This window comes from Vicugna pacos, chromosome 14, assembly GCF_048564905.1.
Source record: "Vicugna pacos chromosome 14, VicPac4, whole genome shotgun sequence".
NCBI lineage: Eukaryota > Metazoa > Chordata > Mammalia > Artiodactyla > Camelidae > Vicugna > Vicugna pacos.
The window spans coordinates 69433450-69457038 of NC_133000.1; the positions used below are offsets into that span (position 1 = coordinate 69433450).

The 23589-nt window shown below is 46.5% G+C and overlaps 1 long non-coding RNA gene across 1 annotated transcript; it reads left to right on the forward strand.

Annotated features, from left to right (window-relative positions):
- The first annotated feature begins 10976 nt into the window (after window positions 1–10976).
- On the forward strand, window positions 10977–14582 carry LOC140685566 (uncharacterized). The gene is made up of 2 exons (XR_012058829.1): window positions 10977–11159; window positions 13087–14582. It is a non-coding gene; the product is annotated as an uncharacterized lncRNA (long non-coding RNA).
- The last annotated feature ends 9007 nt before the right edge of the window (window positions 14583–23589 follow it).

A 23589-nucleotide genomic window follows, 5' to 3' on the forward strand; every position in this document is an offset into this window, starting at 1 on the left:
CTTACTTCTAATAAATAGAATGCAGCGAAATGATGAGATGCCACTTCCAGGATTACATTATAAAAACTGTGACTTCCATCCTCTGTCTCCTTCCCTCTCTCTCTGGTTTTTGCTTATTCTGATGAAGCAAGCAGACTTACAGAAAGGACTATGTTGGAACAAACTATGTAGAAGCTCTGGCCTATCACCAGTGAGGAGCTGAGACCCTCAGTCCTAAAGCCTGTATGGAACTGAATCCTGCAGTAACCACATGAATGAGCTTAGAAGTGGATCCAACCCCAGTGAGCCTTCACAGGAGACAGCAGCCCTAGTGGATGTCTTGACTGCAGCCTTGTCCAGAGGCCCTGAGCCAGAGGGACCAGCTGAGCTGTACCTGGATTCCTGACCCAGAGTAACGTGAGATAATACACGTTTTTCTAAGCAACTAAATTTCAGGATACAGAGTTACTTAGCAGTAGAAACCAACACTGCATAATGAAGTGGTCAGATGCTTGCATCTGTTTCTGAAGAATTAAGGGAATTAAGAGCAGAAGTCATTCTAAACAGAAAGTTCAGGACTGGGAGAGAGCAGAGATGACTTAAAAAAACAATGTTAGATTGCAAACTAGTTTTAGGAAAACTGGAGTTACTCCAATGTCAGCAAAAGTCATCCCCTTTATAGCCAAGCAATCTTCATACCATGTATTCTAAATTTAAAAACTTAGTGAACAGTGGGACTCTTGATGTTTTACTTCCCTGGACAAGCAGAGTAGTTTGTTTATAGAATCTAAATGTTTTCCTGGGCAAATGTTTTAATCTTAAAAACACATATTATCAGTGCTCTTTGAAATAGTTTTTTACCCCCACTTAAATATGTGCTAAACTTTGGCTATAACTGCACTTTTTCCTTCTCTTCTTGGCATCAGGATGTCTGGTCTTCCTTCTTTGATGGTATGAGGCCCCTCCTTCTGTGATGACAATGGGGAAAACCTTGAAGGGGCTTCACAGTTTGATCTCTTTCTCGCAAGGATGAGGGAAATATCCTTAATTGAACTGGATAAGTTGATAACATGTCAAGACAAGTTACAGACTGAGACCATTAAAGTGAAAAACATGAGGTGTGGGAATCTTAGACATGAATTCAGCTTTATTTATTATTTATAAGGGTAGGGACAAAATTTTCTATGTTATGATATGGGTCAGGGTGGCAATAGTACTATAGAAAACAAATCGCTTTGCAACCCATCTTGTGGTAGAGTATACATTCAGGGTTAATTTTGGATGAGATACATGAAGATTATGCAGGATTCAGAGCTATCTTCTTTTTGAAAACTACCCTGTGCAAGGCAAGATATCCTTGGCTCTTGCCTTCTAAATGCTGGTAGCTCCCCTTTAATAATTGTGACAATCAGAAATACTCCCACAAATTTTAAAAACTCCCTTCTGAGTGGTGGCACCCCATTGAAAATCACTGCTCTATTATTCCTTTAAAAATCATCATCAAATCCTGTCAACTCAACTGTCAAAACAAACCCTGTGCGATTAGTCCTTGAGCAAGACTCCACCCTCAGCTCAGGAAAGGAGCATAAGACTTAGCCTGAGTCAATCAGTGACTGTATTCATCTGATAACAATCATTGGTCCAGGGTACACGACCCAATCAGAGCCAATAGCATGTAATGGAGCTTTTGCTTAATATCTGGGGAAAGAAACTCTGGTCTTCCCCACCAACCTGAGTGACAGAGCTTGTAGGGTGTGGAGCTGCTGAAGTCATTTTGCATCTCAAGGAGCTGTAGGAAAACATGTAGCTGGCTCTGGTTCCCTCCAGGGGATTCCTTCCAGGCTGTAAGTACTGCTAGATTCGAGGAGAAGGAAACAGTATTTCTACTTTATGGGTTAGGGGCACATGGCCGCTCGGTCAATGAAGGACTTATATATGCAGCCTGTGATCCTAGTCCTTTCATACAATACCTTCATTGCACTGTATTGATCCCTGAACCAGTTATGTTGTTTCCAAGACTACAATCTGTGCTCCTAGGGGAAGGAAGAAAAAGCAGAGTCAACACACAGGTGCACAAAAACACTTTCTCAGTCCCAATCATTTTGTTTACTATCTGTTTCTCCCCACTAGAATGTAATCTTCATAAGGGCAAGAATTTTCACCTGTGTTGTTCACCGCTATATCCCCAACACCCAGGACAGCACCGCTGAGAGATGGCAAAAAGGTAAGTCTTGGTTTCCTAATTTTCTGTTTTTGCCACCCAAACAGTATTCATTGATATCTACTCCCTTTCTGTTTTTTAGCTTTTATTATGGAAACCTTTTATATATACACATAGTAGAGAAAGCATAAATGAATCTCCTTGTACCCATTACCCAACTTCCCAATGTCACGGCCACTCTAGCTTCACGTATACCTACCTTCACTCTCCCTCTGTGACTCTCTAACTAGATTATATTAAAGCAAATCCCAGTAGACTTCCGTCTCCTGGGTCAGGGTATTCTCTCTGGGACGCCCCATCCTAGTTCATCACCCACATCACCACTGCAGGTTTTAACAATGTGCTTCTCCAGCAAGCTGGGACTCCCAGGGCCTTGCCCATCACTGGGGCCCACCAGGGATGGGGCTTCGTTTATAGCTGGCAGGTGGATGACCCAGCTCTGTGATTCCGTTTTAGTGTCTGTTTCCTCGGCTTACACCCAGCACCAGCTGTCTGAGGTCAGGTTCTCTGGAGACAGACATGAAGATTAGTGTGAAACAGGTTTCCCGAGAATTGACCTTGGTGTCTTTGCCTCAGAGGAATAACAGAAGTAACCCTGAGCAGAAGTAGAATTGTACCTGTAAGAAGGGCCTCAGTCCATCCCACAGAGACTCTGAGCTGAGGTGGCCTTTCAGACTTGTCCAGCCTTGAGGGAGGGTTCAGCCCTCTATCTCCTCCCTTCCCGGACCAGCCACTGGATGCTGTGAACTTGGTGAGGGGCGGCTCTTTTCACTGAGGGCAGTTCCCAACGAGGGGCTCAGAAGAGAGCCTGGAGCTACCAACACTACCAGAGTTGGGGGACAACGAGGGGAACCTGGGCACCAGTGCAGCCACACTGTCCCCTTTTAAACTCCTCTTGACCTGTCCATCCCTTATTAAGCATTGCTTCTCCCCAGCCTCATTCTCAGGCTTTTCCTTCAACTCCCATTTCTTTGGGGGAAGGGAGGGTGCATGACACCTGCTCCCCTGGCTGTAACTAGCCCCCTGTGCCTGGGACCGCAGGGTTTCCTGCTCCCTGGTTTATACTTCTGTTCGCAACTGGCCCCTCTGGAATGCCCACCTCTTGTGTCACCTGATTCGCCCCCTAAACACTGCTCCTATACTTGGCCTTAATTGCCTCCCTGCCCCGCACACTGTAGACTCAGGCTTCTGTCCTGCTGTCTCGCAGCACGGATTATCACAACCCCTGGGAGTGGAAATGAGATACGTTACATGCATGTTTCCTACTTCCTGCCTCAGTTTCCAGTTTTGCTCTCTCCTTCCATCCCCCAAACCACAGTCTATCCACACTGCTATGGGGAGATGTCTCTCAAATACAGATCCTTATTCATGCAGGCATAGTGACCAAGCACTTGCGATGTCGCACCTAGATTATTTTCTGGGCCTGGCATGGTGAGCAATGCAGAAAAAGTCTCTGCTCTCCTGGAGCTCATGTTTCAGTGGCGAGATACAGGCAATTACAATAAAGAAATGGATAAATAAATGAGCGAACGCATAAGTCAATATTAGACAGTGATAAATGCTATGCCGAGAATTAGAATAATGTGATAGAGTGCTGGCATGGCTAGCAAAGCTTTCCAACTGTCTTCTGGGTATGGTTTGGACTCTGGCTTGACACAAAGGGCCCCTCTGGAGACAAGTTTTGAGCTCCTGGCTGGGACGGATGGGGGTTCTTCCTGCCTCTTGGATCTGGTCATTTGGGGAAAGGCTTTCCCTGGAGGGCCAGGCTGGCTGCCTGGGTTCCTCCTCCCCATCCCCTCTTCCTTCCCTTATCCTCCCAGGATTCCCTGGCTGGAACAATGTCCCTTAGGAGCCACAGTGACAAAAGCCCAGCTGGCCTCAGCAGGTTTACTCTTATCAGTGTCTGAACCCAGACAATTAACAATCCATTTCAACGGCCATTTCTGCCATGATTTTGGGGGAAATGCTGAATAGGCCATGACTTTTGGGAGGAGATTTTGTTGTTGTTGTTTGAAACACAGGTGCAGTGCTCGCTTCCACTGAGCCTGTCACTGGGGCTTGATTTGCAGTCCCCACACTTGGCATTGCCCCTCCCAGCCCAGCACCCCCTCCCCAACTCCACCTCCCTGAGGTTATGGAAGGAATTTGTGCCAAGTAGGGAAACTAAACAAAAACAAAGTGAAACCAAGCAGGTTATCAGTGGGTTCCATGTCATGGCTGATAATTTCTCAAAAATCCCGATTCTCATTGATAATCCGTGACTTCATTTCCCTGCACTCCTCGCTGGGGAGCACAGATGAAAGAGGGAGCAGGGGTCCATCTCTGTTGTCTCAGAAACGGAAGCCCCTGGCAAGCTCCCTTTGGCAGGCCCCCGCCTTTGCTTGCTTACCAAAGCACCTAATCATTAACCCCAGGACACTCATGGCCGATTCCCTAAATACCCCTGAGGCCCAGCCGGAGCCCCTCTCCCTCCTGGCACCTCCTCTTTCCCCTTTCATTTGGGCTTTGCCTTCACTACCTTTCTTCCACTTCTCCCCGTCCATTCTGTGCAGACGTGGCTCACTGTCTTCGCTTCACCTCCCCCTAGCGGCAAGAACGGTAAATCACCCGCTGGCGTGTGGGCTACAGTAGCTGCAGCTCACCCACTCCAGCGCAGACTGAAAAGATGTTAACATGACAGAAAGACAAACACTTATCACTCAAAAGTTTTATTTTAACCACAACAGACAGTCCCATTGGAAATCGCGAGATATTTATTCTTTGCTGTTTGATTACACAGAAAAAAATTACACATGAAAAATTGTGCCTCTATAAATCAGAATTTGTTAACTTAAATCATCAAGCCTTTTAGGTGTTTTTCTGTTATTTCACATAAAAATACAGTTGATGAAAAATGAAAACGTTCTTTGAATGTTTCTATCCGAATGCCATATGGGTAAGTTGGTTCTGTAAGACTGATACTGGTCACATTGACTGCTCTTTTGAGTGGAAACAACATGGTTTACTGAAAGAAAAGTGTAATCCTAGGGTTATGCCTGAATTTCTGAGGCTGAATTTCTGAGGCTGAATTTCTGAGGCTGATAGTCTTAAGAATTGGGGTGAGCTGCTTGATGTGAAGGCTAGGAAGACCTGCAGCTAAAAATTTTACCCCATATCACGTGGTCTGAAATGATACACTTACCTTGGGCCAATGTCAAACGCTCTTATCAATAAGCAGATGTCATTAGAATCAATTGATTATGGGCTCTTTTTCCTTTCCATTGTTAAATCTCTAAAAGCCTAAATCTGAGCCTCTGGGAAGAGGTGGAAAGAGAGTGCTGAAGGAGCTGTGTCTATTTTCATGCCACAGGGAAACTAAAGAGCAGAATAAGAAGTGGGGACAGAGGATGGGGGAGCATTCCAAGTGACAAAAGGGTGTGAATAGGGAGCTCACAGTTTTACCTCCAGCTGTCCTAGGGGACCACTTTTGAAAATTTCTATTTCATGAGTCTTTATGAAAATTTCTCTCCTCAAAATGTCAGTGGTACAGGTCAAGGGCTGAGAGAAAGACCTTTATTTTTTAATTTACCTAAGTATTAACACATTAAACCCCCCGAACAGCATTCCAAGGGAGGCGCTGTTATAGTCATAGTGCAGATTAACTGAGGCACAGAGATGGTCAGTGACTTGCCTAGAGGAAGGGAGGGGGCAGGTTCCAGCCCGGGGGCACTTCAGCCTATGGAGCTGCTCCTCCAGCTGGAGGGGCGCATGGCTCAGCTTTGGAAATGTGAGCTGATCTGATCTTTGCAGTGAATCGACCATGACCTTTTAGGGCTTCTTGATTGATTATCCATCAATCCTGATAAAAGATCTTCTTACACTGAAGCTTAATTTAGCACACAGAATCCTATCTTATCCTTCAGGATTCTAAGATGAATTCTAAACAGATCAGTTGGAATCTAGGTGGCCTCAATTTCTACAGGTTTGCACAGTAGAGATGAGAACACTCTTTACCCACCCCCACCCCCATGGATACCCATTACATCAATTATTTTTTTGTAGAACAAAGACAAGGTTTCTTTAGGAAAGTTTTTTTGGGTGGTTTAAGTGTTTTAAAAATCATCGATCGAAAAGTTTCACGGCAGCAGGAGCTGGAGAACTTAGGCCCTGTGGCCTTGTCCATACTTGTCACCGCACAGCATACTGTTCTGGTGGGGCTGCAGAAAGATGGGAGGAAAAACCACTCCATGGCTGAAACCCAAACTCACTTTGCACATGCAGACAATCCACTGAGTTAACAGAACGATTAAAGAGAGATCTAATTCACTCTTATTGTAGTTCCCCCACTGGCTGTGATTTTATCTAGTATATTAGCGTAAACCCGTGTGTTTGGACCAGTTACCAAGGGAAGAAGATCTAATTCCGGATCAACCAGTGAAAGCTGGGTAGTTCTAACCACTGACATCTGCAGCAGCTAAATAAGACCCGTGTTGCCTCCGTTGTGCAGTGTTTTCTACTGTATTTCTGAAAACATGCTCAATTGTCACATAGTAAAAAATAAGTATTGGGCCGGTTCCCAGGGATGGTGGTACTCTTAAAAAAGTGATTCCAATCCTATGTTCTTTAAAAAACAACTTAAGTAAACATATGAAATAAAATTCCATTCCTTTCTCCTCTGATTACTGGTCCATCTAAAATTCCATCCATTTGGAATGGATGAGGAGATGGACAATATCCTTGGAAAGATTATATGTCTAGACTAGGGGGCAGATCAGTTTTACATTTTCACGTAGGAAAAAAAAAAACTTTTTGCTCATGGAGCCAGATGGTACACAGAATTGCTCTACTTAATTCTGAAAGCTGTTCACGAAAGACCATACACTGGATACACTGACAGAGATGAATGCTTTGGAAAGGACTTCCACCAAAAACAGAAACTTGATTTGCAATTGAGGAGGGTTTGCCTGTTTCCTAAGTGACCAATCTTCAAGAATGGCTTTAAGAAAGGTGTGAATTAAAATTAAATCTGAAATCATGAGATAAGTAACATCTCCCTATATCCTTACACGTTTGGGAGTATGATTAATTTCTGGTCATTTGGCAGGACTGTTATAACAAATCACAATCTGAAATAAACTTCTTATATTCAATTTGTATGCTAAAATGTATCTGCTTGGCACCCAAAGATTAGATTTTTGCCAGAGTTTTGTAACAAGGAATAAGGATTTGTGTTGCAAGGAGAAAATTGAGGGAGCTGGTATTTCATCCTTCTGAACGATCCAGAATACTTTTGTGCTTAAAAATTAACCAATGTAGGCAAAAAAAAAAAAAATTAACCAGCGTAGGATTAGCACTTCGTATTGTGTGTTCACATACAAAAGTTCATGTATATAGCGTTTCTCTTTCCAGAAGTAATTAGGGGATTCAGGTAAAACCAATTATTTGTGAACACTCTGTGATGTAAAAGAGGTCCCTGTGCTGAACCCCACACTGGGAGATGGCAGATCAGTGTGGTTACTTCCAGGGTGTGTTAAGTTTGATTATACTTGTATTCCATAATGTTTTACCCTTTTCATTTTGTGCTCATGGTTGCAGTGGTTTATGAAGTAACAGTCTCTAGGTTTCATTCCACATGGAAACTTGGCATGAAAACTCTCAATCCAATTATGTCTGTACACATTTTGAAACAAATCATTTTGGCCCTTTTGAAAATTTTACAGGAGGTGATAAAAATAGGAAATTTCAGGTTTCAGATGTTTTATTGCATTCTTGTAGCATAATTACAGCTTCATTAAAAATAGTTTCACAATACAATGTGAACTTTGTGAGATGTCTGAAACACACTTGCTGGCCTCCTTTGTAAAGCTTTGTGTGCAAGGAAGTTGTGTTATTCTACGTTTTATGTTTCACTTTTATTTTGCTAAGATTTAGTGAGATATTGAATTACTACACCTAAATGCATGATTGTAAGGACAAAAGAGCCTGGAAGGTGATACTGCTCTCGAGGGTGAGGGCTCAGGACACTTTGCAGCCAACATCACACACAAGCTAAGACACCGGGATCAAGTTCAGGACTTATTTAAAATACCTCTTGAACCAAGAGTTCTTCAGTCCATGGAATGGGCTGGAGGTGGATGTGGGGAGCTCTCCCCCTAGAGCACTGGACTGTCTTAGAACTTTTGCTCAGTCATCATGGGAGAGCAAACATGATGGAGAAAGCAAAGATGTCCCTCTCCCCTGTGAGTCTGGGATTTGATTGTCTCACAGGCCAAACACATTTTGGAGAGTGGGAAGGAACCTTAAAAGCCATCTACTGCAGGTGCGCTTTTGCTCTTCCATTCTCCTCTCCGAAACCCCCTTCCAAACAACCCTCCAGTTTCTCCGGTGATGGGAAATTGAGTCTCCAAAGGCAGCGCCTTCCGTTGGAGAACAACCCCAGTGTTACAGAGTTCCTGCTACCAAACTGAAATCTGTCTTCCTGTAATTTCCACCCATTGTTCCCAGTTATATGCCTCAGACCCAGAAAGAAACAGGCTTGTTTTGCATTCTATGACAGCAGTCACCTCTCGGAGGGAGGCAGTGGCAGAGTGAGAGGGATTTGTGGGCAGACAGGGTCCCATTCTCTCTGACCCTTGGTCTTCCGTGTGTAAAATGCTGACTGTAAAAACTGACTTACATGGTAGTTGTAAAGAGTCCAGAAAAATGCGTGTAGTGACTCAGTAACAGATTGTCATTACTGTTACTATTGAAGGAGCCTAGTAATTTCCTCTGGAGTTTCCTTTCCTTTAGGCTAATTAGCCTCCATTTTTCATCCGTTTTTCATACTTTGTGGTTTGGGGTCTCTCCATCAGTCATTCTAGTCTTGCCCAGTGCACTTCTATCCTTTCTCAGATGCAGTGCTTTCTGGAGAGCAGAGCTGAAACACTTCCTAGGTCACTGACACCACACTGGTGTCCACATACGTAGGGTGATCTCTTCTAGTCTTTCCACCCAGAGACCAAACACCTAGCAAATTCCTGTTGAGGAGATGATCGGCATTCCATGGCATAAGAAAGAGAAAGCGTTTCGGGGCTGACACACACTCTCCGATATGACCCTATTAAATGACAGCGTGCCCCTTCCCCGTCCGTCCTTGTTTCAGACACCTGCATGTGTCTTCCCTGCTTGCTCTTCACAGCAGCCTGGTGATGTCCACACCATCCCTGTTCTCCTACTGGGGACATAGTTTGGAGAATTTCAGCAAGGGCAGTATTCCAGATTTGAACTTAGGTCCTGTTACGTGGAACCAGGCCCTTTCTCCATCTATCAGGTGGGATGAACGTTCTAGATCTCTCTGCATCCTCCTGTCCCCATGCCTCCATCTCTCTCTTCACGCCTCCCTTCTCCTTCCTCTGACTTGGCAGGAACAGAAAGTGGCAGCAGTGGGGGTGGGGGCTTAGATGCCGCCCCCGCTCCAAGCAGGGCCCCATGGAACTGGGAGGTTTGGGGGAACCCTGTCAATGAGTGAGGTGATATCAGTCTTATCAGTCTCTAGAAGACAAAGAGGGCAGAAATCGCGTTAGTGACTTCTGGGGCCATTCTGATGATTGAACCCAGTTCAATCAACACAGGAAACAGTGGGGTAGACCTGGTTTCCGGTCAGTGGGAGATCAGTGCTCTGGACACTCACCTGAATAGACCTTCCTTGGAGAACTGAAGACTCCCAGAAGGAAGTACAGCCTTCTCCCTGCTGTGTGCACCACCAGCATGCTGTTCCCACCGAGAGACATGGGGAGACTCACAGCTGCAGACCGCAGTCGGTCGCTGGGCACAGCCATCCCAGACTGAGCCCACGTGTGCTTCCAGATCTCCAGGCACAGGCCCTCCCCGACGCTGCCCCACACTTCTGCTTTGCATCCATCTCACCGTTCACCTCTGATTTGCTTGACTGTTTCCCCAATATGGCATGTAGCTCCCCAATCCCAAAAGGATATTTCCAAAGACAAACGATGGCCTCTTCTAGGTTAAGAGTACTGTAATCATAGAATCTGTGGGTCCCTTTAACGCTGCTCTAAACAGACATTTCAAATCACTTGAGAAATACTACAATTTAAAAATGCAATAGAACCTCAGTCTAGGGGTAAATGTTTAATAATATTTGGAAAGCAAGTGGTTAGAAAGGAGAAAAATAAGACTGTAGCCAGTTTCCCTATAAAACAGAAACTCTAAAGTAATAAGTTCTAAATGTCAGCCTAGAAAGGCCGGGATGGAGGTTGTCCAGCTCATAACAACATTCCTCTGCTTTCCATGTTGTTCCTTTTGCAGGTTACAGGAAAATAAGGAGAAAAGTATAGTTTGCGTATAGGTGCCAAGACTTGTATTGTTAGCTTTCCGGCACTTTTTATTGTGTTTGGGAACAAAAGCCCAGCTACAGCGCAAGGAAGAGAGTGTTGGGTGGAGACAGAGGAAGAGAAAAACACTGGGCCCAGGAGCGACCCGACAGGAGCTTAGAACATTCAGTAGTTTCAGAAACTACCAGGAGACTGTTCCTTTGCTCAAATATGTCCAGCTCTTTTAGCCACGCAGTTCTATTCTTGAAAAACCCTTGTCAGTCAGCATCCTACCAGGAGATGGCTAGCATCTCAAGTTAGGATGATTTAGGGAGGGTTGAACAAAGGGACTGCTTACAAAGGGGTGGGCAGGCTGTTTGGGAGCCCGGAAGATAGTGCAGTAACCAGTCCTGATAACACAGAGCTGTCACCACCCCTGGACCTAGAGTGACAAGGGGAGGAGTAGTTACTGCGACCTGGGAGATTCATACAGAGAGGACTGAGGGACATGGCCAGCTCCAGGGGGACACCCCACCCCTCTAACAGGGAGGGAGCTGGAGGAATAAAGATCCTAACTTGCTTCCCAATCTCCCTCTGGACTCCTCATCGGCCAAGATGAGTTGTAATTCAGAGGACACTGCACACCAAGCAGCCAGAGATCAGACAGCAAGGTGAGCAGGGAGGGAGAGTGGGTCTGAAAGGACAAATGGGCCATATCTGGATGGCCCTAGATGCCCGGCATAACGTGAAGGCATATGTGTCCGGTGGGTGGCTCAGTGCTCTGCTGGGTAACAAAAATTGTAGGCCTCACCCAGATTGTCTCCTTGTGTCCTATGTTCTTTCTCCCCCTTGAATCATAATTTAAAGCTCCCTATGTCTGATAGTCATTATTTGTTCTTAAAGGGTGTGTGTGTGTGTGTGTGTGTCTGTCTGTCTGTCTATGTGCGTATGTGTGAGAGTTCGTCCCCAAGTACTTAGATGGTCAGTTGGAAAACTGGACCCTGGCATGAGGGACAAGCAGGCCTGGTGTTTTCTTCCCTTGTTTGGGATGGAAGACAATGAAACTGGGCTCAGCACAGAGTTTCTGGAATTGGACTGGTGGATTTCCACACGTGGTGTTATTTAAAACTGAATAAGGCAGACTTTGGGTATTGTTCTGTGAATTATTGTCATTATTTGGTACAGGCCTTCTGAGTTAGATGCTAGAGGATGGGCCACAGGCTACACACTGAAGAAAAGGTGAGCTTGGGGCAGGGAGAGGAAGAAGTCAGTCAGGACTCGGAGGTTTGGAGACACCAAGATTTCCATGGACGGAGACAGAAGTGGCTTCCCTGGGCCAGGCAGGAATGCTGAAGTCCAGTGGGGACCCATGGATCTGCACCTGCCTGGCTCCAGGAGTGACTGTGACACACACATGGTGCTGTCTCTCCGAGAACAATAAACCTTCCGTACATTCTTCTTAAAGGTCGCAGGGGCTGTGGTTTGTGCGGGGGCGATTAGGAGGGCAGAGCTCCTTCTCCAGGAAGGTGTGGGTAGTGCAGGGCGTGTATGCCTGGGAGACGCTGTATCCCGAGGGGCAGAGGCAATGGGTGTGATGCTGGAAGAGGTCAGGATGGAGGAACACACAGAGGCCACACCCAGGGGTGTGAAGGCTCTGGGCTTTGTCACGACTACTCAGTTCTTAAAAATAAGAATGATTGCATCTCACAGTCACAACCTAGTGATGCCAGGAAATACGCAAAATAGACTTCAGCAAAGCACAGCTCCTGCTGCTTCAGCCTCAAGGGCCTGTCGCCCCGACTACTTACCTGCTTTGCTTAACAGAACTCTTCCCGGGTGGGTAACCACGCAGGGTAGGAAATACGTTAGTAGACAAGCCCCCTTATAACTGGGTGGTAGTGGGGTGTCCCAGGCTAGTGCATTCCAGGCCCAGGCATATAGGAAGGTGCGGAGGCCTGGGTGTCAACATGGCGTGGACACACAGGCTTGAAGCCCGAGTTTGTCACTGAAGGTGTGGGCGGCAGGGACACGAGTGTGAACCGAGCCCATTGCCCTGGGAGACCGTTGGCTTCGTGGTCTGGCCATAGCGGGGATGAGGCCTGCCTTTCAAGCTCGGTGGCCTGGCACAAATTATTCCACCTCTCTCGAGTTTCTTCATCTGGAAACGGAGTAATAGTGGCCACCATTATAAGGTGGTTGTCAGGATGAAATGAGTTGCAACATGTCATGTACTTAGAAGAGCACCTGGAACTGACTAAGTTTTCAATTCGTTTACCTATTCACTCTTTCATCATGCAAGAGATATTTATTGAGTTCTGTTCCGGGAACCGTTTTAAGCTATGGGTAACACAGGTGAAAATATTTGCCTGCATGGAGCTTATTATTAGGGGCCACAGAGCCATAAAGATCTTTATAGTTTCAGCCTTTTCTTCAGATCACAGCTCCTCATATGTTGAAAAGATGTGCAGGTTACAGCTTTTCAGGCCTCACCAGCTCTACTGATGTTAGGCATTTCTGATTCCTAGTTGAGGGTGAAGGAAGAAATGCATTCCTATTGAAATTGTTCATTCTTTCTGAATTGCTAATGCTTCCTTACAGATTTATGGGTCCAGTACCGCCGAACTGGGGACGGGAAGTTTAACTCAATGGCTGACCTATTTAGCCACCGTACTGGGAAGAAAAGCCCAGCTTAGGACAGAATTGCATTTCGGGAGTTAAGCAAGAGGAACTTCCCAACTTTTGAACTTTGCAGTGGGGAGAGGAAGTTGAGAGTCGATTCAAATATGGAAGTTTTCTAAAGGTTAAAAACATTTTTCTTTGTGTTGGGGAGGGGCCTTGTAGCAAGGGCTTCCAACCCTCAATTCAATTAAAACCCACGGAGAAACTCTGCACAACTCCCTGCCACATGGCCGCGGTTCACTCCAACATTTGTCCCGGGTTAAATGTTTACAAATACTGCACTTTATTTGCGGCTGGATCTCAGAGTTCAGCTCTTATCCACGTTTGCTGTATGAACTGATTCCAGGAAGAGGAACTGGGAAAAAGACTTGCAAAAGCAAAGAAGGAAAACCAACAGCATTTTCTCATCTTGTAATCATAGGTCTTGGCACAGAGGAGCCTCTGCTCTTTCATGTTTATTTTACAGGTTTTATTCATTCATTCATTCAGCAGATGCCGTTTGAGTGTCTAGTTGGGGTCGGGTGTTGCCCTTCATGTTGGAAACACCACCACGGAGCCCTGGTTCTGGCCCTCAGGGAGCTTACCACTCAGTGGGAGAGACGGATGTTAACAGAGTCTGCTGTAATGAGAAACATGACAGTAACGACTGGGGCATTTCTAAGAAGAGGGACCTGGTTCCCTAAGGATGAGTAAGAGGAGAATTTGCTTCATCAGCAAAGTCAGGGTGAGCTTTCTTGAGGGGAGATTATTCCAGCTGAGCTGTGAAGGAAGAGTCAGAGGTTAACTGGACGAGGAGGGAGTGACCAGCAGCTCCCTCTCCTGGGCAGACGCAGCTGCCAGGCCATGCGGGAGAAAGGGCCACCTCTGGGATCCACCCAACAGAGCCCTTCACGGGATAGCAGGAACCATGCTGCTCAAGCGACACGACGTGGGTCTCCAGAGCCTGGGAAACGGCCTTCCTCATGGAGAAGACACAGCACACACAAACCTCTCTCTCAAAGATCTGTCCACTTATATTCTGATACGATGGAAAATTTCAGTAATAGATGCAATATAGTAATTTGAGTAATTGAAGTCATGTTGGAATTGATATTTGCCAAGCTTAGTATAGTAACTGAAATGTTTTTCACTTACTTATGTTTCCTATTTTAGTTGTTTTCTAATAAATAAAATCATTTGTATATTTTTAATAATAGTAGAGAGAAATGAAACTTAAAATGTCGGTAGAGAACAGTGAAAAATGATGCTTGTTGCAACTTCTCTTCACTGTAAAATTTGATAAAACCTAATTTATGGAGAACAGGATTATTAAGAAAACAGTAAGATACAAATTATACATTTCCTACTGTGGTGCTTAAAGTGGATGACCTAGATTATTCCCTAAAATAAAGCCTGGATGCATGAGACAGACTACATTGGAGGTATTTCAAATTCATCGGTAAATAATATTTTCAGAAGGTGATTAGCAAATTAATGCAAAATGTAGAGTATCTCATTTTGCACTTTTCTGGACTATGAGTAGTTGGTGTTTAAAATACATGCTAAGAGGTATTGATAAGCTATCACATTATTCTAAAGCAGTAACACAGATTGCAATTTTCTCATTGATTGCATGGCTGTTGAAATAAAGGCTGCCGAGACGAGTCACTATGACGGCTGTAAAACCAAGTTGGTCTCCAGTCAGACCCTGTCCTTGAGCCCCAAACTGGAGAGCTCTGCCCATTTCCACCGAAGACCCTCCGACCCAAGATGTGTGAAGCCTGGCAGGGTTTTCCCTGGGTGGCCTCCCAGAACCATCACTGCCCCACCACCCACCAACTCAGGTGCTCACCCCAGTCCACCCAGTCGCACCAGCCAGAAACCTCGGGCTCCAGCCCCCTCTTGTTATGTCCCACTGCTGCCCAGACTCAGATGCAGCCCCGCATCTGTACGCAGCCCACACCGCCTTAGCTCAGGGCCTTATCTCTCAGTGTCCTTGAGCTGGAGCCCCTCCCTTCAGGGTTACCACTGTCTAGTGCAGTGGCTTTCAAAGCAAGATCACCAGAGCAGCAGGAGCCACTGGAAACTAGATAGAAGTGCAGATTCTCGGGCCTTACCCCAGACTTACGGAGTTAGAAACTCTGCGGGCGGGCCTGGCAATGTGTGTTTGAAGGAGCCTTCCAGGAGATTCTGCTAATAGTGGAGACTAAGGACCATTGCCCTAGTCCATTCTCTGTGGCGAGCTGTTCTTCAGATTCAAAGCTGGTTTGTCTTTTCTGTGTAAAACACTTAATGTCTCCTGCAACTACCTTTACTGTTCACGTGGGGCGGGCAATAGGCAAGCAGCCTTTTGTCACCTGGCCCCTGCCCCCATGCCAGCTTGGGTCCTACTGCCACACCCCCCTCACCGAGGTTTGCTCTCCAGTTAGCAGAACGTTTTTTCAGCTTCCATGGCTCTTTCCTCTGCCTGCAAAGGCCGACAGACCACACCATTGTCTCCACTTCCTTCTTCTGCTTTCTGCTCAGAAATCTCTCGTTCCTCACACCTCTACTGCCTTGCCAGTGGTTCCGTACAGTTTCCCCTGAACCCCTGACCAGGGTTGGTCACTCGTGCTCCAGAACGCCTGCTGAGCCATGTGCACACTCCCCTCCCATAACCCCCACACTCCTGCTCCCTCTTCCTGGCAGTGCCTGGGGAGCAGGCAAAGACACATCTCTGTTGCTACTCTGGGCCCTTGTTTTCTGGCACTGGCTCTAGTGATTGCTTGATTCTCAGTAAATGTTTGTTAAACCAATTGAACTGAGCTGAGTGGTGCCCTCTGACTCCCCACCCCCCTGGCATTTCTACTGTTGTTGATTTTGGCCACTGCATTTGGACTATCACTGGACAAGTCACTTATACTCTCTCTAAGTTGAAAACCAGTGTCTGGTTTATGAATCTCACAGGATTTTTGAGTATCAAATGAGGAGCCCAGAAGTACAGCTGAATTATATGCCTTTGAATAGAGACTCTGGCTTGAGTCAAGCCTGAGTTTTCTCTGCTTTTCTGGACCCTGTAATTTGACAGCTGGCCCATGGTTGCTCAGCCCTGGCCATGCCCAGACCTGCTGTTATGCTGCTCCACCAAGACGGGTTCTTGAGTAAGTCCTAATTCCCACTGATGTCAAAAGGAGGAAAAGGATGATGAAGAGATGCTGTGAGAATTCAAGGCTGGGAATACCCACCCAGTGGTGAGCTCTAGAGCCACCCAGGGAAGAGGCCAGCAGAGGACATGAGCAGAGTGACCCCAGAAGAAGGAGAGAGGCAGCACTGGCTGAGGACAGGGCCAGCACTCACAGAGCCCTCGCACACGCTCTGCTTTCCACAGGCTCGCATTTCGTCCTCTCACTGCCCTGCGATGTCTGGACTGTATATTTTTCGCATCAGAAGAAGAGATAGAGGCTCAGCTCAGAAATTGAAAACTTTCCCCAAAGTCCCTCAATGAAGAAGTGTCAGAACCAGGATTTGATTCCAACAGACAGTCCTCACATCCACCGATGGTTCTTGCTGCATCTGCTGGTTTTGCAAGAGCTTGGACTGCAAATCAGTAAGAGCAATGCTAGCAGCGAAGGGTGCCTCAGAGCTGGTGGCTTCCAGCAGGACACATGGTGGTTCAACTTCTCATTCATTCACTCATTCACTTTTCAGTTATGAGAGCCAGCATGGTGCAGTGGTTGTTATGGACTGGAGTGTGTTCTCCCCAAATTCATATGTTGAAGTCTTAACCCCTAACAGGTCAGCGTGTGATCTTATTGCGTGACGGGGTCTTTACAGGGGTAATCAAGGTAAATGGGGCCTTCAGGGCAGGCTCTAATCCAAGACGACTAGTGTCCTTATTAAAAGGGGAAATCTGGACAGAATGACATGCTCAGAGGGAAGATGGTGTGAAGAGATGGGGCGAGAACGGCCTTCAGAAGGAACTGGCTCTGCCGACACCTTCATTTCAGACTTCTGGCCTCCAGAACAGTGAGACAATACATCTCTGTTGCATAAGCCACCCAGTGTGTCATGGCAGCCACAGGAACCAAATACAGGGGTTAAAAGCATGGATTCCAGAATCAGAGTGGCAGGCCACAAATCCCCTGGCTTTGGCATTTCCTGGCTTTGTTGCTGTGAGCAAATAATTCAGCTTCTCTGGACATCGGTCTTCTCTGTAAGAGGGGGCTGGATAGGCCTCATAAACTTGTTATAGAGATGAAATGTGTTGATGCAGGAGAGCAGGTACGTTGACAGTGCTTGGCACAGAGCATAACTCTCTCCTCATTGGCTGTTTCTACCAATTGTCTGCCGTGTGCATCCCAGCCTGCCTGTCCAGCTGCGCGGGACCACAAGTCATGGCGGGAAGTCCTCATGAAGGCACGGCAGGGCCTCTGCTCCTCACGGTGATGCCCCGGTACAGTGGGGACAATTCTGACTTCTCCTCTTTCATACAGGTGGGGAGCATGGCAGGTTGTCCATGAGGGGTCTGTGTCCTAGGTCTAAGGGTAGGGGCCTTCAAGCTGGAGAAAGGGGTGAAGGAGAGGAAAGAGTGAACTCTTTTTAGAGAATTTTCCAGGCATGCTTATTTCTTAGGGCTCCTTAACAAACTGATGTCAGCTGGGTGACTGACAACAACAGAAACTTATTCTCTCAGAGTCTGGAGGCTAGAGGCTGAAATCAGGGTGTCAGCAGGGCTGTGTGCCCTCTAAAGGCTTCAGGGAGCAGTTGTTCCTGGCCTCCTCCAGCTTCTGGTGGACCCAGGTGTTCCTTGGTCTGTGGATTCTCCAGTTTTTGCCTCTGTCTTCTCATGGCCTTCTCCTCCCTGGCTGTGTTTTGTGTTCTCTGCCTCTTAGAACACTTGTTATTGGATTTAGGGCCTGCCCAGGTGTTCCAGGATGATCTCACCTCAAGATCTTCAACTTAATTACATCTGTTGAGACCCTTTTTTCAAATAAGATCACATTCAGTGGTTCTGGGGGTCGGAAGTGAACATAGTTTGTTGGGAGCCACCACTCAAGCAAGGACAGCCAGTGTCTTACACACACTTACCTAATTTAGTGTTTACAACAGCTCTTCAGTATCCTCGTTTCATGGATAAGGGTACTTGGAAAAAGAATTTGGCTGCCTTGCCCCAGAGAGTGGCAGTGCTAGGATTCAAGTATCTGTATTTATGACCTGCCATCTCATGCCCTGCCCTCTCCCCATGCTCCGAGTTAAGCAAACTGTTCAAAACCTTCTAGGAAGTATCATCTTGCTGCAGGCCATGGGCATCCCAACACCAGGGTCACAGATGAGAATGAAGAAAAGGATGGGGTTCATGCTTCTTTCATAAGGTACCAGCTGCACAAGAAACACAGTCTTCTTTGAAACTGACAGTTTTATGTTCTTACTTTATGTTTGTATTCACAATGAGGACATTCACTTCTAATATTTAACTTACAGCTGGTAGGAAATATCTTTGAACTGTTCTCAAGGTTTGTGCCAAATATTTTGAGATTCAAAGGCAAGCAAAAAAATTGTCATTTTTTTCTCAGCAGATTTTTCTTTCTTGCATTATGGCCTGGTTTATTCATGCTTGCCTTAGAACAATCATATCTGAACAAAACTAAGTTTTCTGTTTTTTACTGGAAGCTCTCATTTCTCATTATTCATATTTAAAAAATGTATACAGTCTTCAGTGTAACTCCTTTGTGTTTTCATTTCAGTACTGATACGTTTTAATCAGGATGCCAAAATTCCATCTTCTTGCTGCGCCTGGGTAATCTGGAAAAAAAAAATCCTAAAAACAAGAATCCAATCAAAAACACTGGATTTTGAAATGCAGCTCTCCCATTCATTATCTCTGTGACTGCGACAAACAAGCCCAACTCTGCATCTCTGTTTTCTCATCCGTAAAATGAAGCTTATAATGTTTGTCTCCTGCAAGTGGAGTAAGCGACCACATCTGGATGTTCCTGGGTGCAGGACGGACTTAGTCCACGGACGTTTCAGCCCTCCCATGCTTCTTTCTTTTCTTCATTTGGGTAGAGTTTTCCTCTGTTCTGTCTCGTTATTGAGTTTTCCATTGTTGGCAAAGATACTTTCTCTCAAGCTGTTTTGAATTCTAGAACAATCCTTGTTATTTGGTCTTGATTTCCATAGTTTTTAGAAAAGTCAGCCTTTTTTTTTTTTTTTGACTTTCTGCCTTCTGAATTTCTGTTCTGGCATCCTTACAGTTTTGCTAACTCCAAAATGTGTTTCTGGGATAAAGTTTATGTGTAAACAGCAGGCAGTTGAGATGACTGAGTCTCCGTTTCACTGGAGGAGGGGATGGGCAAAGGAGGGTGAACTTTGAGTCTCTTTTCAAATGTTTGAGTCAAACATTTCTCTGTCTGGTTTTGAGTGCTCTTACAAATTATATGAGCCTGGGATTGGCCCAGTTTTACCCTTTTGGAGAATTCTTCACTTCCCTTTGTCCTGCTCTGGACGGGAATAGCTGGGAAAGCAAAGCCAGTCCACAGCCTCTGAGCTGGTGACGGGAGGGCATTAAACTCTAGTCCTTAAGCAAGGTGAGAAGACTCCAGGTTTGAATTACCTGGAGGCTGGAAGCATGTTCATCCATACAGACGCTCTGTAAGTTCTACCCTTGGCCTAAACCCAGCACTCAGATAGCTGTACATTTGCTCCAGAGCTGCTTTGGACGTGGCATGCATTTCCTAGGGCTGCTGCAACAAACTCCCACAGCAGAGACACGTGTGATCACAGTTCTGGAGGCGAGACGTCCGAGTCCGTGTCAGCAGAGCCACGTCTGGGCTTCTGGTGGTGCTGGCAGCCCCTGGCGTCCCTCAGCTGGCAGCTACACCTCCCCATCTCTGCCTCCGTCATCACTTGTGGCACCCTCTCTGTGTCTGTCTTCACATGGGGTTCTCCCCTCTGTGTTCGTCTCTGTGTCTCTTCCCTTCTTATAGGGACACCACTCATATTGGATTAATGGCCCAACCTATGCCGGACGACCCTCATCCTAACTTCCACCTTAATGACACTGCAGAAACCTTATTTCCAAATAAGGTCACATCGCACACACCAGGGACTCGGATTTCTACATGTCTTTTGGGGGGACACAGTTAATCCCACAACAGACAAGTGTAGAACTGAGGTAACCGGCCCTGAGGGTAAGCAGCACAGAAGGCCCCGGGCCTGGCTACTCTGTGTCAAGGAGGGAAGCGGGTTGGCAGTACGAGGCCGGCATTGGAGGGCCACCCCTGCTGCTCGGTGGCTGAGTGGTTTGGCCACTGAGGTTCCGTGTCTGTGAAGGGGAGTGCTGGGGTCTCTCCCATCTGGGTGTTTGTGGAGTGGGTCGGATCATGTTGCTTTGTATGATTTTCAAGTCTTCGTAGTTTGGCTCCAGACCACCTTTAACATGTCATCTTTGATTTTATTCCTCTGCCTATGGTGCAAGCACACGGGCTACTTGCCTTTCTCCAAATACCCCATGTGGCTGACCTCTCCACCCTCGGCTATCACGATTTCTTAGCACCACGCTTCCCTCCTCTGACATTTTCTCACCTCCCCACCCTGGCCCCAGTCTGAGGTGGGGTGCTTCCTCTGCACAGTTCCACAGTGGACCTAAAACACGCATATTTTACAGTCAGCCTGGTATCACAGCCCGTACCTGTTTCCCCTGTGGGACTGTCAGACCCTTGAAGGACGGAATGGTGGCCTATTTTTGTTCCATCCTCCCGTAGTTGCTTTAAAAAACCTGCTGCATTAACAATTGATCAAACAAAATCAAGTGTGTGTAAATGCATCACAAAACAGAAGACAGAATGAGATAATGATTAGTCGACAGCATAATCTGGGGGGGCACCAAAAGACCACCTGACTAAAATGATCTGTTACTAGTCTGCCCCAGTGCCCCGAAATTCTGCTATGGGCACACCTCTTACAACCTTCTGGAGACTTAGCCTTTGACATGGATTGTCCACCGCGTTGTATTATTGTATTATTCATTGCCTCCTGGGGAGAGCAGGCCTCTGGGAGAAGAGGGCAAAGAGAATCAAGCTGGAAAGGTGGAATACATCAGAAAGCATCCCACTCAGAGCGGGTCTCGGGCCCCTGTGTGGCGCTGTGCTGTACAGGCCTCGGCTCTGGCTGGGAGAGCCTCACCAATGGGCGGTGACCTCAGGTATCACCCCCGCGTGTGCTCTGTCACGACACCGTGGCACACTCCACAAAGACAAAAGAGTTGAACTCCAGCACCCACCCTCATCTGGCATCTCCATCCCCTCCCTGGGGATCCCCGTGGAGCTGCCTTGTTGCTGTAACAATTTTGGTGCTGATGGTATGATCGCCAGTCAAGAGCTCTGATGTGTGCTGAACATTTAGCGTCCGGCCAGAGCTCAGCTGAGAAGGCTTCACTGGGCTGGTACAGCCCAAGCTGATCTGTGCGTCCACTTCCCTCCAGCCTCCCACGCTGGCCTTCATCCTGGCGAGGCTGCCCAGGTGGCCAGAAACAGAACCCAAGAGCAGGGTTTCTTTCACCCCTCAGGACAGAGCAGTGGTTTGTTTGCTTACTGGTTGGAGCCCAGGAAAGAATCACCTTTACCTGTAAATAGAGCGCGCTCCCGTGAGTTCCTGGCGGCCTAGGGGTATTGTGACGGCCCTCCTCCATTCTTCTCCTTCTTGACCCTGATGTGTTATTCCATGTCTGCTTTCTGATCAGCACTCAGCCCCCATTAGTGTCCAGCCCCCTCCCTCTTCCTCCGTTACCAACTTCCCTAATCAAAGACTTGTTACAGTGTCTAGGTTGTGTGAAAGTTAGAGTTTTGGGTGAAAGCACTTAGAGTCATTTTCTTTTTAAATTGTTGCATGCTTTTTTTTTCCCCCTAGCTAAAAATATTCCATTTCTTCAAAAAATATGTGCCAACTAAAAATGAATATACTCTCTGATTCCAGTGCCTTGCTTACTCAGAAATCAGCAGTGTAAAAATGCTGTTGCTATTGTAGGCATAAATTTTCCCCCCTTTCTTTTGGATTTCTTTTACACATAGTGCATGGCCTCTGCTATATTACTGCAGAGTTAATTAAGTTTTAGGCTAAAAGCCTGACTCACAAGCATGCTTGTTAGGTGTCACTAAAATCTTTTTTTTTTTTTTTGGTTATTGTTATTGTTGCTTTATGCCTCTATGGCAATTTAAACGGCATTAAAAACAACAACCAAATTTAATATCACCATAAATAATACCCAGATTTAAAAATTCCATTTTGACTTAAAGAACTCGAAAGCTATATGTGAATTTTATGTTTCCTAGAGTGTCTTCATCTCTCTCTGACATGATTATTGTGGCTATCTAATCAGGCAAAAGAAACATAAATCTGACACTGGAGAAAATAGGACAACAAAGTTAATTGCTGCACTTAGAGTGTGGCAGGATATTGCAAGTCCAGTCCTGGGGGGACCGCCGTAAGCGCCCACGGCAGCGGTGTGCGGGTGGCGGACCATGTCTCTTTGACCTGGCCTCCTGCTGCATTGTGCGATGTTGCTTTGGAACCAGGATCTCGTGTAATTCTTGCCTCTGTCTCTGCCCTCTCTCTCCACCAATGAACATGCTGTTGCAGCTGCTGGGTATTCCACCCAGAACCTGCTTTCTCTTCCTGTGCGACCCAGCCAGGAAGACGAAAGCCTTGGTCTCCTTAGCCCTCCTGCTGTAAGGGATCCCCCTGTTCTCCATGTCCTGACAAGTGACTGCCCTTCCGTGAGACCTGGAGGTGGATATGGCTGGGAGATTAAGTCTCTGGATACCGTGCGGGCTATGGTTATCCTGGAATATCTGGGTTCCTCCAGTCTCATCACGTGAGTCCTTAAAATCAGGGAGACTTTCCCAGCAGGGTTAGAGAGAAGAGAAAGAGGCAGGAGGAGAGACTTGATACATGAGAGGGACTCTGCCCACCGCTGCTGGCCCTGGAGATGGAGGAAGAGGCCACCAGCCAGGAAATGCAGGCGCTTCCAGCAGGTGGAAAAGGCAAGAGAGCAGAGTCTTCTCCAGTGTCCAGTGAGGAACCCAGTCCTGCCAACACCTCAGTTTTAACCCAGTAACACTCAAGTCGGACTTCTGTCTCCAGAATGTAAGACGATATAGTGGGTTGTTTAAGCCACTACACATGTGGTAATTCTTCAGGGCATCTGAGCTGGAGCTCTAGCATTCGGTGTTTGGAGTCACTGGTGCCGGGTGTCCATCATGATGGCTGAGGGTTTATGTTGGGACCATTTGTGGGGGGCTGGGCTATTCTAGTCTACTAGACGGGACGTAACTTGTAGGGCCCAGTGCAAAACAGAAATGTGGGGCCCTTGTTCAAGATGTCGGAAAGTAGTGCTGTTTAAGGTATTAAAATATAAAGCTTTTTCCTTTTTGCTGTCATTTCTCTCCCAACTTACTGTGAATTTTT